Source organism: Bubalus bubalis, chromosome X (genome assembly GCF_019923935.1).
Source record: "Bubalus bubalis isolate 160015118507 breed Murrah chromosome X, NDDB_SH_1, whole genome shotgun sequence".
NCBI lineage: Eukaryota > Metazoa > Chordata > Mammalia > Artiodactyla > Bovidae > Bubalus > Bubalus bubalis.
The window spans coordinates 70,181,465-70,197,876 of NC_059181.1; positions in this window are offsets into that span (position 1 = coordinate 70,181,465).

Genomic DNA, 16,412 nt, shown 5'->3' on the forward strand with positions numbered 1-16,412 from the left:
ACTAGTCTGTAATAACCTGTATGAGAAAATAATTTGGAAAAGCATATATACATATTATGTATAACTGAACCATTTTGCTATACAACTGAAACTAACACAACATTGTAAATCAATTAAACCCCAATATAAAATAAAAATTAAATTTAAAAAATGCTTACCTTGAAGAGGCATCTAACTAGGAAATGGTATCAATAAAGATATTTATGAGTAACATACATTTTTCAGTATGGGGCACTTGATTTATTTCATAAAAATTAAAATGCTTATATAATATGTTCAATGTATTATTAATCAAACATTAAAAATGAAATAATGACATTTGCAGCAACATGGATGGACATGGAGTATATCATATTAAGCCAAGTAAGTCAGAGAAAGACAAATATTACATAATATTGTTTATATGCAGAATCTAAAAAATGATACAAATAAACTTATTTACAAAATGGAAACAGACTCACAAACTTAGAGAAAGAATTTATGGTTGTCAGGTGGGAAGAGGGGAGGTTCATAAATTGGGAGTTTTGGATTGGTATGTATACACTGTTATATTTAAAATAGATAATTTAAAAGGGTCTACTGTAAAGCACAGTGAACTCTACTCAGTACTGTGTAATAAATAAATGAGAAAACAGTTTGAAAAAGAATAGATATATGCATTACAAATCAATATGTATAACTGTATCACTTTGCTGTCCACAGGAAACTAACACAACATAGTTAATTAACTATACTCCAAAAATAAAATAAAATTATGGCTATTATGATCATTTACATACAGGATTTTATGTGAAAGTCCATTTTCATTTCTCTGGGTAAATGTCCAAGTTTTCAATTGCTGGGTTTTATGGTACTGCATGCCTAGTTTTTGAGGAAACTGTTGGATTGTTTTGCAAAATGATTGTACAATTTTACATTCCCAGAAAAATTTACTAATGATCCAGTTTATCCATTTCTTGACCAAAATTTAGTGGTGCTATTGTTTGTTGTTGTTTTATTGCAACAAGCTTGTAGTGGTGACTTGTGATTGTACTTTGCATTTCCCTAATCGTTAATGTTAAAGAACATCTTTCACATGATAATTAGCCACTTGCTTGTCCTTTTTCATAAAATGTCTGCTGTGTCTTTTGCCAATTTTTTAATGTATTATTAATATTTCTGTTTAAACTGTCCCATTTCAAGTGTCCAATACATGTATATGTGTGTGTGTGTGTGTATATATATATATATATGTTCAAAGTATATATAACTATATATAGTTATGTATATATAACTATATATATAACTATATATATATATATATATACACACAGAAGTGAGTGAAGTCACTCAGTCATGTCCGACTTTGCAACCCCATGGACTGTAGCCTAACAGGCTTCTCCATCCATGGGATTTTCCAAGCAAGAGTACTGGAGTGGGTTGCCATTTCCTTCTCCAGAGGATCTTGCCAACCCAGGGATTGAACCCAAGTCTCCAGCATTGTGAAAGTGAAAGAAAGTGAGGTCATTTAGTTGTGTCCGTCTCTGCGGCATTTCAGGCAGATGCTTTACTGTCTGAGCCACTAGGAAAGTCCTATATATATGCATGCTGCTGCTGCTGCTGCAAAGTCGCTTCAGTCGTGTCTGATTCTGTGTGACCCCATAGACGGCAGTCCACCAGGCTCCCCTGTCCCTGGGATTCTCAAATATACATATAAATATGTATACATATGCTTGTGTGTATATTCACACACATATATATATATCAATTTATCAATTTTTGTCTTTTTATGGATTATGATTTTGTTATTATAAAGTCTAAGAAATGTTTGCTTAGCCCTAGATTTCAAATAATTTCTCCAGGGTTTCTTTTTTTTAAATTTTATGATTTTATATTTTATATCTAAGTTCGTGATCCACTTTGTTTTGGATTTTATGTAGAATATGAGGTTTAGGTCAAAGTTGTTTTATGTTTTTCAATATTTTTGACCTATAGGTATTCAGTTGTTTCAGCACAATTTACTGAAATTCTTTGCCCATTCATCCATTGAACAGTGATTTGATTTTGAAACAGTGTGAAAATTATTTGGGCATATTTTTGTGGGTCTATTTCTGGATTCTCTATTCTATTTCATTGATCTGTGTTTCTAGCTCTCTATTAATAACACACTATCTTGATTATGGTAGCTATATAGTAATTCATAATATCAGGTAGAATAATTCCTTCCACTTTATTCTCCTTTTTCAAAATGATTTTACCTACACTAGTGCCTTTCTACATGTCTATATAACTTTTAGAATTTGTTGACTATGTCTATGAAAACTTTGCTGAGGTTTTGTTAGAAATTGCATTAAAACCTATAGATCTGTTTGGAGAGAATAGGCGTTTTAATAAATTGAGTCTTCCAATCCATAAACACATTATGCCTATTTTTAAAAATGTTTTATCAGCATTTTGTAACTTTCAACATACATCTTGTACATGTCTTGTTAGAATTTTATCTAAGTATTTCATTTTCTTTGGAGCAGTTGTAAATAGCATTTTAGGTTTTTTGTTTGTTTGGGGTTTTGTATATTCATTGTTAGTACATAGAAATGTGATTGCTTTTTGTCTGTTCATATGGTATCCTGCAAACTTACTGAACTCAGTTCCATAAGTTTTGGTGTTTTTACCATTATTATTATTTTATAGATACCTTGGTATCTAGGTATTCTAGGTAGACCACCTTATCTTGTCATCTGCAATTATGGATGGCCTTATTTCTTCCTTTATAACATTTATATCTTTTGTTTCCTTTTCTTCACTCATTACTTTGGCTAGGACTTTAAGTACTATGTTGAAAAACTAAGAACGGAACTGCCATATAATCCAGCAATTCTATTCTGGGTGTAAATCTGAAGAAAATAAATATATACCTGCACTCCCATGTTTATTTTATTTATTTTTTTTAATTTTATTTTTAAACTTTACATAATTGTATTAGTTTTGCCAAATATCAAATGAATCCGCCACAGGTATACATGTGTTCCCCATCCTGAACCCTCGTCCCTCCTCCCTCCCCATTCCATCCCTCTGGGTCGTCCCCGTGCACCAGCCCCAAGCATCCAGTATCATGCATCGAACCTGGACTGGCAACTCATTTCATACATGATATTTTACATGTTTCAATGCCATTCTCCCAAATCTTCCCACCCTCTCCCTCTCGCTCAGAGTCCCTAAGACTGTTCTATACATCAGTGTCTCTTTTGCTGTCTCGTACACAGGGTTATTGTTACCATCTTTCTAGATTCCATATATATGCGCGTTAGTATACTGTATTGGTGTTTTTCTTTCTGGCTTACTTCACTCTGTATAATAGGCTCCAGGTTCATCCACCTCATTAGAACTGATTCAAATGTATTCTTTTTAATGGCTGAGTAATACTCCATTGTGTATATGTACCATAGCTTTCTTATCCATTCGTCTGCTGATGGACATCTAGGTTGCTTCCATGTCCTGGCTATTATAAACAGTGCTGCGATGAACATTGGGGTACACGTGTCTCTTTCCCTTCTGGTTTCCTCAGTGTGTATGCCCAGCAGTGGGATTGCTGGGTCATAAGTCAGTTCTATTTCCAGTATTTTAAGGAATCTCCACACTGTTCTCCATAGTGGCTGTACTAGTTTGCATTCCCACCAACAGTGCAAGAGGGTTCCCTTTTCTCCACACCCTCTCCAGCATTTATGACTTGTAGACTTTTGGATCGCAGCCATTCTGACTGGTGTGAAATGGTACCTCATAGTGGTTTTGATTTGCATTTCTCTGATAATGAGTGATGTTGAGCATCTTTTCATGTGTTTGTTAGCCATCTGTATGTCTTCTTTGGAGAAATGTCTATTTAGTTCTCTGGCCCATTTTTTGATTGGGTCATTTATTTTTCTGGAGTTGAGCTGTAGGAGTTGCTTGTACTTCTCGAGATTAGTTGTTTGTCAGTTGCTTCATTTGCTATTATCTTCTCCCATTCTGAAGGCTGTCTTTTCACCTTGCTAATATTTCCTTTGATGTGCAGAAGCTTTTAAGGTTAATTAGGCGTCATTTGTTTATTTTTGCTTTTATTTCCAATATTCTGGGAGGTGGGTCATAGAGGATCCTGCTGTGATGTATGTCAGAGAGTGTTTTGCCTATGTTCTCTAGGAGTTTTATAGTTTCTGGTCTTACGTTTAGATCTTTAATACATTTTGAGTTTATTTTTGTGTATGGTGTTAGAAAGTGTTCTAGTTTCATTCTTTTACAAGTGGTTGACCAGATTTCCCAGCATCACTTGTTAAAGAGATTGTCTTTAATCCATTGTATATTCTTGCCTCCTTTGTCAAAGATAAGGTGTCCATATGTGCGTGGATTTATCTCTGGGCTTTCTATTTTGTTCCATTGATCGATATTTCTGTCTTTGTGCCAGTACCATACTGCCTTGATAACTGTGGCTTTGTAGCAGAGCCTGAAGTCAGGTAGGTTGATTCCTCCAGTTCCCTTCTTCTTTCTCAAGATCACTTTGGCTATTCGAGGTTTTTTTGTATTTCCATACAAATTGTGAAATTATTTGTTCTAGCTCTGTGAAGAATGCTGTTGGTAGCTTGATAGGGATTGCATTGAATCCATAGATTGCTTTGGGTAGTATGCTCATTTTCACTATATTGATTCTTCCAACCCATGAACATCGTATATTTCTCCATCTGTTAGTGTCCTCTTTGATTTCTTTCACCAGTGTTTTATAGTTTTCTATATATAGGTCTTTAGTTTCTTTAGGTAGATATATTCCTAAGTATTTTATTCTTTCCGTTGCAATGGTGAATGGAATTGTTTCCTTAATTTCTCTTTCTGTTTTCTCATTATTAGTGTATAGGAATGCAAGTGATTTCTGTGTGTTGATTTTATATCCTGCAACTTTACTATAGTCATTGATTAGTTCTAGTAATTTTCTGGTAGAGTCTTTAGGGTTTTCTATGTAGAGGATCATGCCATCTGCAAACAGTGAGCGCTTTACTTCTTCTTTTCCAATTTGGATTGCTTTTATTTCTTTTTCTGCTCTGATTGCTGTGGCCAAAACTTCCAAAACTATGTTGAATAGTAGTGGTGAAAGTGGGCACCCTTGTCTTGTTCCTGACTTTAGAGGAAATGCTTTTAATTTTTCACCATTGAGGATAATGTTTGCTGTGGGTTTGTCAAATATAGGTTTTATTATGTTGAGGTATGTTCCTTCTATTCCTGCTTTCTGGAGAGTTTTTATCATAAATAGATGTTGAATTTTGTCAAAGGCTTTCTCGGCATCTATTGAGATAATCATATGGTTTTTATTTTTCAATTTGTTAATGTGGTGTATTACATTGATTGATTTGCGGATATTGAAGAATCCTTGCATCCCTGGGATAAAGCCCACTTGGTCATGGTGTATGATCTTTTTAATGTGTTCTTGGATTCTGATTGCTAGAATTTTGTTAAGGATTTTTGCATCTATATTTATCAGTGATATTGGCCTGTAGTTTTCCTTTTTTTTTGTGGGATCTTTGTCAGGTTTTGGTATTAGGGTGATGGTGGCCTCATAGAATGAGTTTGGAAGTTTACCATCCTCTGCAATTTTCTGGAAGAGTTTGAGCAGGATAGGTGTTAGCTCTTCTCTAAATTTTTGGTAGAATTCAGCTGTGAAGCCGTCTGGACTTGGGCTTTTGTTTGCTGGAAGATTTTTTATTACAGTTGCAATTTCCGTGCTTGTGATGGGTCTGTTAAGATTTTCTATTTCTTCCTGATCGAGTTTTGGAAAGTTGTACTTTTCTAAGAATTTGTCCATTTCTTCCACGTTGTCCATTTTATTGGCATATAATTGTTGATAGTACTCTCTTATGATCCTTTGTATTTCTGTGTTGTCTGTTGTGATCTCTCCATTTTCATTTCTAATTTTATTGAATTGATTTTTCTCCCTTTGTTTCTTGATGAGTCTGGCTAATGGTTTGTCAATTTTATTTATCCTTTCAAAAAACCAGCTTTTGGTTTTGTTGATTTTTGCTATGGTCTCTTTTGTTTCTCTTGCATTTATTTCTGCTCTAAGTTTAAAGATTTCTTTCCTTCTACTAACCCTGGGGTTCTTCATGTCTTCCTTTTCTAGTTGCTTTAGGTGTACAGTTAGGTTATTTATTTGACTTTTTTCTTGTTTCTTGAGGTGTGCCTGTATTGCTATGAACTTTCCCCTTAGGACTGCTTTTACCGTGTCCCACAGGGTTTGGGTTGTTGTGTTTTCATTTTCATTCGTTTCTATGCAAATTTTGATTTCTTTTTTGATTTCTTCTGTGATTTGTTGGTTATTCAGCAGCGTGTTGTTCAGCCTCCATATGTTGGAATTTTTAATAGTTTTTCTCTTGTAATTGAGATTTAATCTTACTGCATTGTGGTCAGAAAAGATGCTTGGAATAATTTCTATTTTTTTGAATTTACCAAGTCTAGCTTTATGGCCCAGGATGTGATCTATCCTGGAGAAGGTTCCATGTGCGCTTGAGAAAAAGGTGAAATTCATTGTTTTGGGATGAAAAGTCCTATAGATATCAATTAAGTCTAACTGGTCTATTGTATCATTTAAAGTTTGTGTTTCCTTGTTAATTTTCTGTTTTGTTGATCTATCCATAGGTGTGAGTGGGGTATTAAAGTCTCCCACTATTATTGTGTTATCGTTAATTTCTCCTTTCATACTTGTTAGCATTTGTCTTACATACTGCGGTGCTCCCGTGTTGGGTGCATATATATTTATAATTGTTATATCTTCTTCTTGGATTGATCCTTTGATCATTATGTAGTGACCTTCTTTGTCTCTTTTCACAGCCTTTGTTTTAAAGTCTATTCTATCTGATATGAGTATTGCTACTCCTGCTTTCTTTTGGTCCCTATTTGCATGGAAAATCTTTTTCCAGCCCTTCACTTTCAGTCTGTATGTGTCCCCTGTTTGGAGGCGGGTCTCTTGTAGACATCATATGTAGGGGTCTTGTTTTTGTATCCATTCAGCCAGTCTTTGTCTTTTGGTTGGGGCATTCAACCCATTTACGTTTAAGGTAATTACTGATAAGTATGATCCCGTTGCCATTTACTTTATTGTTTTGGGTTCGAATTTATACACCATTTTAGTGTGTCCTGTCTAGAGAATATCCTTTAGTATTTGTTGGAGAGCTGGTTTGGTGGTGCAGAATTCTCTCAGCTTTTGCTTGTCTGAAAAGCTTTTGATTTCTCCTTCATACTTGAATGAGATCCTTGCTGGGTACAATAATCTGGGCTGTAGGTTATTTTCTTTCATCATTTTAAGTATGTCTTGCCATTCCCTCCTGGCTTGAAGAGTTTCAATTGAAAGATCAGCTGTTATCCTTATGGGTATTCCCTTGTGTGTTATTTGTTGTTTTTCCCTTGCTGCTTTTAATATTTGTTCTTTGTGTTTGATCTTTGTTAATTTGATTAATATATGTCTTGGGGTGTTTCCCCTTGGGTTTATCCTATTTGGGACTCTCTGGGTTTCTTGGACTTGGGTGATTATTTCCTTCCCCATTTTAGGGAAGTTTTCAACTATTATCCCCTCAAGTATTTTCTCATGGTCTTTCTTTTTGTCTTCTTCTTCTGGGACTCCTATGATTTGAATGTTGTAGTGTTTAATATTGTTGTGGAGGTCTCTGAGATTGTCCTCATTTCTTTTAATTCGTTTTTCTTTTATCCTCTCTGATTCATTTATTTCTACCATTCTATCTTCTAATTCACTAATCCTATCTTCTGCCTCTGTTATTCTACTATTTGTTGCCTCCAGAGTGTTTTTAATTTCACTTATTGCATTATTCATTATATATTGACTCTTTTTTTATTTCTTCTAAGTCCTTGTTAAACATTTCTTGCATCTTCTCAGTCATTGTCTCCAGGCTATTTACCTGTGATTCCATTTTAATTTCAAGATTTGGGATCAATTTCACTATCATTATTCGGAATTCTTTATCAGGTAGATTCCCTATCTCTTCCTCTTTTGTTTGGTTTGGTGGGCATTTATCCTGTTCCTTTATCTGCTGGGTATTCCTCTGTCTCTTCATCTTGTTTAAATTGCTGAGTTTGGGGTGTCCTTTCTGTATTCTGGCAGTTTGTGCAGTTCTCTTTATTGTGGCGTTTCCTCACTGTGTGTGGGTTTGTAAAGGTGGCTTGTCAAGGTTTCCTGGTTAGGGAAGCTTGTGTCGATATTCTGGTGGATGGAGCTGTATTTCTTCTCTCTGGAGTGTAATGAAATGTCCAGTACTGAGTTATGAGATGTCTATGGTTTTGGGGTGACTTTGGGCAGCCTGTATCTTGAAGCTCAGGGCTGTGTTCCTTTGTTGCTGGAGAGTTTGCTTGGTATGTCTTGCCCTGGAACTTGTTGGCCCTTGTGTGGTGCTTGGTTTCAGTGTCGTTATGGAGGCGTTTGATGAGCTCCTGTCAATTAATGTTCCTTGGAGTCAGGAGTTCTCTGGAGTCAGGGTTTGGACTTAAGCCTCCTACTTCAAATTATCGGTCTTATTTTTACAGTAGTTTCAAAACTTCTCCTTCTATACAGCACCATTGATAAAACATGTATGTTAAAGATGAAAAGTTTCTCTACTGTGAGGGTCACTCAGAGAGGTTCACAGCATTACATGGAGAAGAGAAGAGGGAGGAGGGAGTTAGAGGTGACCCAAATGAGATGAGGTGGAATCAATAGTGAAGAGAGTGGGCTAGCCAGTAGTCACTTCCTTATGTGCACTCCACAACTGGACCGCTCAGAGATGTTCACGGAGTTATACAGAGAAGAGAAGAAGGAGGCAGGAGACAGAGTTGGCCAGAAGGATAAAAGGGGGAAATGAAAAGCAGGGAGACAGATCCAGCCAGTAATTAGTTTCCTAAGTGTTCTCCACCGTCTGGAACACAGAAATTCACAGAGTTGGGTAGAGTAGAGAAGGGTTAGGGAGGAGATACAGGCGACCTGGTGGATAAAACGGAGAGTCCAAAGGGAGAGAGAGCAGTCAAGCCAGTAATCTCATTCCCTAGTGAAAAATGGGTCCTGAAGATTGGGTTCTTAAAGGTACAAAATTGGTAACAAATACATAAATGCAAACATTAAAAATCTAGAGTAGTGTTTGGAAATTCAAAAATGTGATGTTAATGAAAAGAAGAAGGAAAAGAAAGAGAGAAAAACGAACAAAGAAAAACAAACAAGGTCGCGAAAATTATAAAGAAACTACAGGTACAAAATTGATAACTAGTATCAAAAAGCAAAAGTTAAAAATCTAGAGTAGAGTTTGGAATTTCAAAAATACAATGTTAAAGCAAAGAAGAAGGAAAAGAAAGAGAGAAAAAATGAACAAAGAAAAACAAACTAGGTCACGAAAATTATAAAGAAACTACAGGTACAAAATTGGTAACTAATACCAAAAAGCAAAAGTTAAAAATCTAGAGTAGAGTTTGGAATTTCAAAAATACAATGTTAAAGCAAAGAAGAAGGAAAAGAAAGAGAGAAAACAAACAAACCAACAAAAACAATGTCACAAAATTATAAAGAAAATACAGGTACAAAATTGGTATCAAATACCAAAAAGCATAAATTAAAAATCTTGAGTAGAGTTTGGAATTGCAGATATATGATGTTATACAAAAGAAGAAGAGAAAGAAACAGAGGAAAAAAAAAAAGTCACAGAAATTATGAAAAAAACTATAGGTACAAAATTGATAACATATACCAAAAGGCTAAAATTAAAAATCTAGAGTAGAGTTTGGAATTTCAAAAATACAATGTTAAAGAAAAGAAGAAAAAGAAAAAAAAAAAAAACACGGTCAAAAAATTATAAAATATATATATGAAGTTTGCTGAAGAAGAAAGAAAAATAGGGTCTTTTTTTTTTTTGCAAAGTAATAGTTATAAAAGTGAAAATTAAAGGACAATAGAGGACTTAAAATTTAAAAAAATAAAAATAAAAAAAAGAAAGAAAGATTTATCGTAAAAATAGTAAAAATATATCTAGGTCTTTCTCTGGTTTTGTTGTGAGTATTGTGGGTTCAGTTCATTTTTGGCTAGTTCCTTGGTCTGACTTATATTTCTCAAGATCTATAGGCCCCTTCCTATGTAGTCCGTAGTAACCACAGGGTTTTAATCTATGGCCTGTAGCTTCCAAGGCATTTCCCTCTGTTATAGCTTCTTCTGTTTGCTGGTCTCTTCAGTGTCTGGTTCCCACCCTGACACAAAGGGGACGGTGGAGGACACTATTTTTTTTTTTTTTTTTTCAGGCTCACTTGTTCAGCCGCGCTGTGGGGAGGGAGGGAGGGATGCTGCAAACAGATAACACTGGTGTGCACTCACAGTGCCTTAGCCACACAGGGTCTGTCCCAGCTCACGGCGCGTGTAGCCTCCCTGCCCACACTGCTCGGGCTCTAGTTTGTTCCGCCGGGAACAATCAGAGGCCGGCCCTGGGCTGACCTCCCAGGTCCAAGCCGCTCAGGTTCAGGCACTTGGGTAGTCCTCAGAGGCGCAGACTTGGTTGGGCCTGCGTTTTGTGCTCTTCCCAGATCCGAGCAGCTCAGGTGATGTGTTTGGCGGGCGCCAAGGCTGCGACTTATCGCCTCCCCGCCACTCGGTTATCTGGGTGTAAAACCGGCGCACCTTCTCAGGCAGAGGTTGACCGTCCAGACCCCCAAGATGTTTTAGTTAGCAAAGAAGCCTGCTTACAGTTTTATAGATAGTGTCTCTCTGGGGCTGCGATTGCCCCCTTCCGGCTCTGGCTGCCTGTCACCGGAGGAGGAAGTTCTGCAGCCGGCTATCTCTGTTCAGTCTTTTGTTCCGTGCGCGGGCCTGGTGGTATCTTAGGTTAGGGCTGGCTTTTCGCGTGGTAGATATCCCACAGTCTGGTTTGCTAGCCCAAATTATTTCACTCAGATAGCGCTCAGGACATTCGGGCCTGATTCTTACTTACTCTAAGGGACACAGCCCGCGCCGCTCTTCCCTGCCCAGCCCCCGCTTGCTAATTCCGTGTGCAGGCATCTGCACTGCTTCTCCGCTGGGGGAGTTACCATAAGGCTCACAATCTGTGATTTTTAATTGTTTATTTATTTTTTTTCTCCCTTTTATGTTGCCCTCTGTGCTTCCAAAGCTCGGCACAGATTCGGCAGTGAGAAGGTTTCCTGGTGTTTGGAAACTTCTCTCTTTTTAAGACTCCCTTCCCGGGATGGAATTCCGTCCCTCCCTCTTTTGTCTCTTTTTTTGTCTTTTATATTTTTTCCTACCTCCTTTCGAAGAGTTGGGTTGCTTTTCTGGGTGCCTGATGTCCTCTGCCGGCATTCAGAAGTTGTTTTGTGGAATTTACTCGACGTTTAAATGCTCTTTTGATGAATTTGTGGGGGAGAAAGTGTTCTCCCTGTCCTACTCCTCCACCATCTTGGCTCCTCCCCCCCCATGTTTATTTTAGCATTATTCTCAATAGCCAAGATAAGGAAACCAAGATAAGATAACCTAAGCATCTGTCAATGGATGAATGCATAAAAAAAAAAAATATATATATATATATATATGTATATATGCAATAAGATATTATTTAGCCATGAGAAAGAAGGCAAATCTTGTGATTTGAAACAACATAGATGGATGTTCAGGGCATTATATGGACATTTAAGACACAGAGAGAGAGAGAGATACTGTATGATATCACTTACATGTGGACATTTCAGACACAGACAGAGAGAGATACTGTATGATATAATTTACATGTGGAATAAAGAAATGCCAGACTCATCAAAGCAGTGTGTATTGCTGCTTACAAGGGGCTAGAGGTGGGAGTATTGGGGAGATGTTGGTCAAAGTATCCAAACTTACATTTAGAAGATGAATAATTTCTGGAGAGCTAATGCATAGCATTGGGATTATAGTCTGTATTATACAATTTAAAGTTACTAAGAGACTGGATTGTAAATGTTCTTACCAGAAAAAGAAATGACAATTATATGTTGCAATGGAGGTATTAGCTGAGGCTACACTGGTAATTATATTGCAATATATAAATGCATCACATCAACATATTGTATACCTTAAACAATGTTATCAGGTCAGTCGCTCAGTCATATCCAACTCTTTGCGACCCTGTGCTGCGACTGCAGCATGCCAGGCTTCCCTGTCCATCACCAACTCCTGGAGCTTGCTCAAACTCATGTCCATCGACTCAGTGCTGCCATCCAACCATCTCATCCTTTGCTCCCTTCTACTGCCTTCAATCTTTCCCAGCATCAGGGTCTTTTCCAACATCTGGGTCTTTTCCAATGAGTCAGTTCTGCTCATCAGGTGGCCAAAATATTGGAGTTTCAGCTTCAGCTTCAGTCTATCCAATGAATATTCAGGACTGATTTCCTTTAGGATAGAGTGGTTGGATCTCCTTGCAGTCCAAGGGACTCTCAAGAGTCTCCTCCAACACCACAGTTCAAAAGCATCAGTTCTTCAGTGCTCATCTTTCTTTATAGTCCATCTTTCACATCCATACATGGTTAATGGAAAAACCATAGCTTGATCAGACTTTTATTTCAATTTTAAGTGATAAGAGTGAGCATCTTTGCCTTCTTCATAATTTTAGATATTCTCGCCAAAATCTATGGGCTTTTTACAGATGCTATTAAGTTGTAGAAGTTCTTCACAACGTCTATATTTCTGAGAGTTTAAAAAAAAATTATAATTAGGGGTTAGGGTATTTTTCTGTGTCAGTTGATATTACCATATGATTTTTCTTCTTAGCTTGTTTATAGGAAGGATTACATCAGTTGACTTTGCAATATTGAACAAGTCCTGTGTAAATGAAGTAAATCCCACATAGTCAGAGTCACAATTAATTTTACATATTGATGTGTTTGATCTACAATATTTTTTTTGCAGATTTTAAGATCTATTTCAAGAGGTATATTGGTCTATAGATTTATTTTATTATGTTGTATTTGGTTATAATATTAGTGTAACACTAGTCTCATAAAATGAGTTAGGAAGTATTAATTTTCTATTTTCTGGAAGAAATTGTGGAGACATATATATTCTTTTCCGGAGATTTTTTCCCCAATAGCAGTTTTATTGAAATGTAATTGATATGTCTTAAAATTCACCATCTAAAATATATACTTCATAGGCTATTATTATATAGACAGAGTTGTGCAACCATCACCATTCTATAATTTTAGGACATTTTTGTCACCCCAAATAGAAATGCCATACCAATTACTAATTAACCCCTTTAATCTTTCTTCTCTCACTCTCACAACCCATGGCAAAAACTAATCTTTCTGTGTCTAAGAAATAGCTCATTCTGGTCATATCTATAAAAGGAAAAGTATAATATGTGGGTTTTGTCATCAGTTTCTTTGAATTAGCATAATCTTTTCTCTGTCCATTCATGTTATATGAAGTATAGTTGATTTACAATATTTACAATATCATGTTAGTGACATATGCACAGCAAAGTGATTCAGTTATATTTTTCAGAGTGTATTCCATTACAGTTTATTATAAACTATTAAATATAATTCCTTGTGCTATACAGAAAATCCTCTTTATTTATCGATTTTATGTACAGTAGTTGATATCTGTTACACTCATAATCCTAATTTGTCCCTTATTTCCTCCTTCTCCCCTTTGATGACAGTAAGTTTGTATTTTGCATCTGTGTGTCTGTTTCTGTTTTGTATGTAGGTGTATTTTTTTACCATTTTTTTTTAAATTCAACATGTAAGTGATATCATACAGTATTTTTCTTTCTTTGCCTGATGTACACCACTAAGCATAATTTCTAGGTCCATCAATGTAACTGACTATCTTATTCTTTTTTACAACTAACTTTCCATTATACATATATAATACACTCCTTTAAAACATATATATATATATATATATATATATATACACACATACATACATACAACACATTTTTAAGATATTCTTTGGTTCTTCCCATTGTCTTAGCTATTATAAAAATTCTAATATGAACAAATTGGGTTGCATTTATCTTTTTAAATTAAAGTTTTCATTTTTTCCATATATATGACTAAGAGTGGGAGTGCTGGATAATAAAGTAACTCTATTTTTAAATTTCTTAAGGAACCATCATATTATTCTCCATAGTGTCTGTACAAATTTACATTCACACAAATACAGCAGAAGGGTTCCTTTTTCTCCACATCCTCTCCAGCATTTATTGTTTGTAGACTTACTAATAATGGCCATTCTGACCTGTGGGAGATGATAACTTATTGCAGTTTTGATCTGAGTCTCTACAATCCATGGAATTCTCCAGGCCAGAATACTGGAAAAAGTAACCTTTCCCTTCTCCAGTGAATCTTCCCAACCCAGGAATCAAACTGGGATCTCCTGCATTGCAGGCAGATTATTTACCAGCTGAGCTACCAGGGAAGCCCTAATAAGATAAAAGAGTATAACTACTCTTTTATATTGAGTAGTATGAGGTTTTTATATTTTAGATATTGAACCCTTGTCAGTCACACCATTGGCAAATATTTTCTCCCATTCTATAGGTTGTTTTTTTCATTCTGTTCATGCTTTTCTTTGCTTTGCAAAAAGTTTTAAAACTTTGATTAGGAAAATTTTGCTTATGTTTGCTTTTATTCATTTAGCCTTGGGTGACTGATCTAAGAAAATAATACTATTGTAAAAGGAAGTTTTTTTGCATATGTTCTCTTCTAGGAGTTTTATGGTGTCCATTTTATATTTAAGTCTTTAAATCTGTATGTGTTTATTTTCATATATTATGTTCAGGAGCATTCTAATTTTATTGATTTATATGTAGCTTTCCAGATTTTTTTGAAAAAGACTGTCTTCACCACTGTATATTTCTGCCTCCTTTGTCATAGATTATTTGACCATAGGTGTGTCACTTTATTTCTGGGCTCTCTATTCTGTTCTACTGAACTATATTCCTGTTTTTGTGCAAATGCCACACTGTTTTAATTAATATATCTTTGTAGTATAGTCTTAAGTCTGTAATAGTTATTCATTTCAGTTTTATTCTTTTTCCTGAGGTTTCTTTGACAATACTGGGCTTTTGGTAGTTTCATATAAATTTTAGGAGTATGTCTTCTAGTTATGTGGAAAATATGATGGATATTTTGTAAAGAATTTCAATAAGTTTGTAGCTTGCTTTAAGGGACATGGCCATTTTAACAATATTAATTCTTTCAATTCAAGACCACAGGATATAGTTCCATTTCTTTGAAACATCTTCAGTTTCTTTTATCAAGTTGTATAGTTTTCAGTGTATACATCTTTCACCTCCTTGATTAAGTTTATTCCTAAGTCTTTTATTGTTATGATGTGAATTTAAATGAGGTTTTTAAACTTTCTTTTTCTGATAATTCATATTCATTAAAGGAAATTTTAAAAAGATTTATGTTTACTAATCTTGTATCTCACCTGAGTGGACAATGAGACTAAGACTTCAGAGCTTTGAGGGATGAATACTAAGTTTTTCTCCTTACCAGAGCATGTGAGATCTTCTTTCCCAGACTGAGGACGAAACGTGTACCTCCTGCAGTGAAAACATGAAGTCTTAACCACTGGATCACCAGATGGTGGGCACTGGAGCAGTGACTATGTGGAACTGGAGTGGCTGTGGGGAGATAACCCAGATCCAAGGGCAAAGGAGAAGGCCCAGCAAGACAGTAGATGCTAGAGCAGCAGCTGCACAGTGCTGGAGCGACTTTGAGGAGATACCCCACATCCAAAGGCAAAGGAGAAGCCCCAACAAGATGGTTGGGGGGGGGCAATTCAAATTTAGAATGAAACCCCATTCCTGCCAGAGCTGCTCAGAGGGCTCAAACAAACCTTGTGTGCACCAGGACCCAGAGACTCCACAGAGACTGAGGCTGAACTGTTTGAGTGTTTCCTGTGGAGATATGGTTCAGCAGTGGATTGCCACAGGGGTACACACTCAGGGTGCACCAGACATGGGTATGGCTGGGTACAGCATACTTGGGTATGGCATAAGCCCTCTTGGAGGAGGTCGCCATTAACCCCACCATAGAGCTGCCAGAACTTACACAGGACTGGGAAATAGACTCTTGGAAGGCACAAACAGAGCTGTGTGCACACAAGGACCCAGGAGAAATGAGCAGTGACCCCACAAAAGACTGACCCAGACTTGCCTGGGAGTGTCCAAGAGTCTGTAGTGGAGGCATGGGTTGGTGTTGGCCTGCTTCAGTGTCGGGGTCACAGAGTTTAGCAGTACATGCATGGGACCTTTTGAAGGAGGTAGCCATTGTCTTTATTTCCTGCACCATAGTTTGGTCCCAGGTAAATAACAGGGAGGGAACACAGCTCCACCCATCAACAGAAAATTGGACAAAAGATTTACTGAGGTTGGCCCCACTGATCAGAACAAGACCCAGTTTCCCCCTCAGTCAGTCTG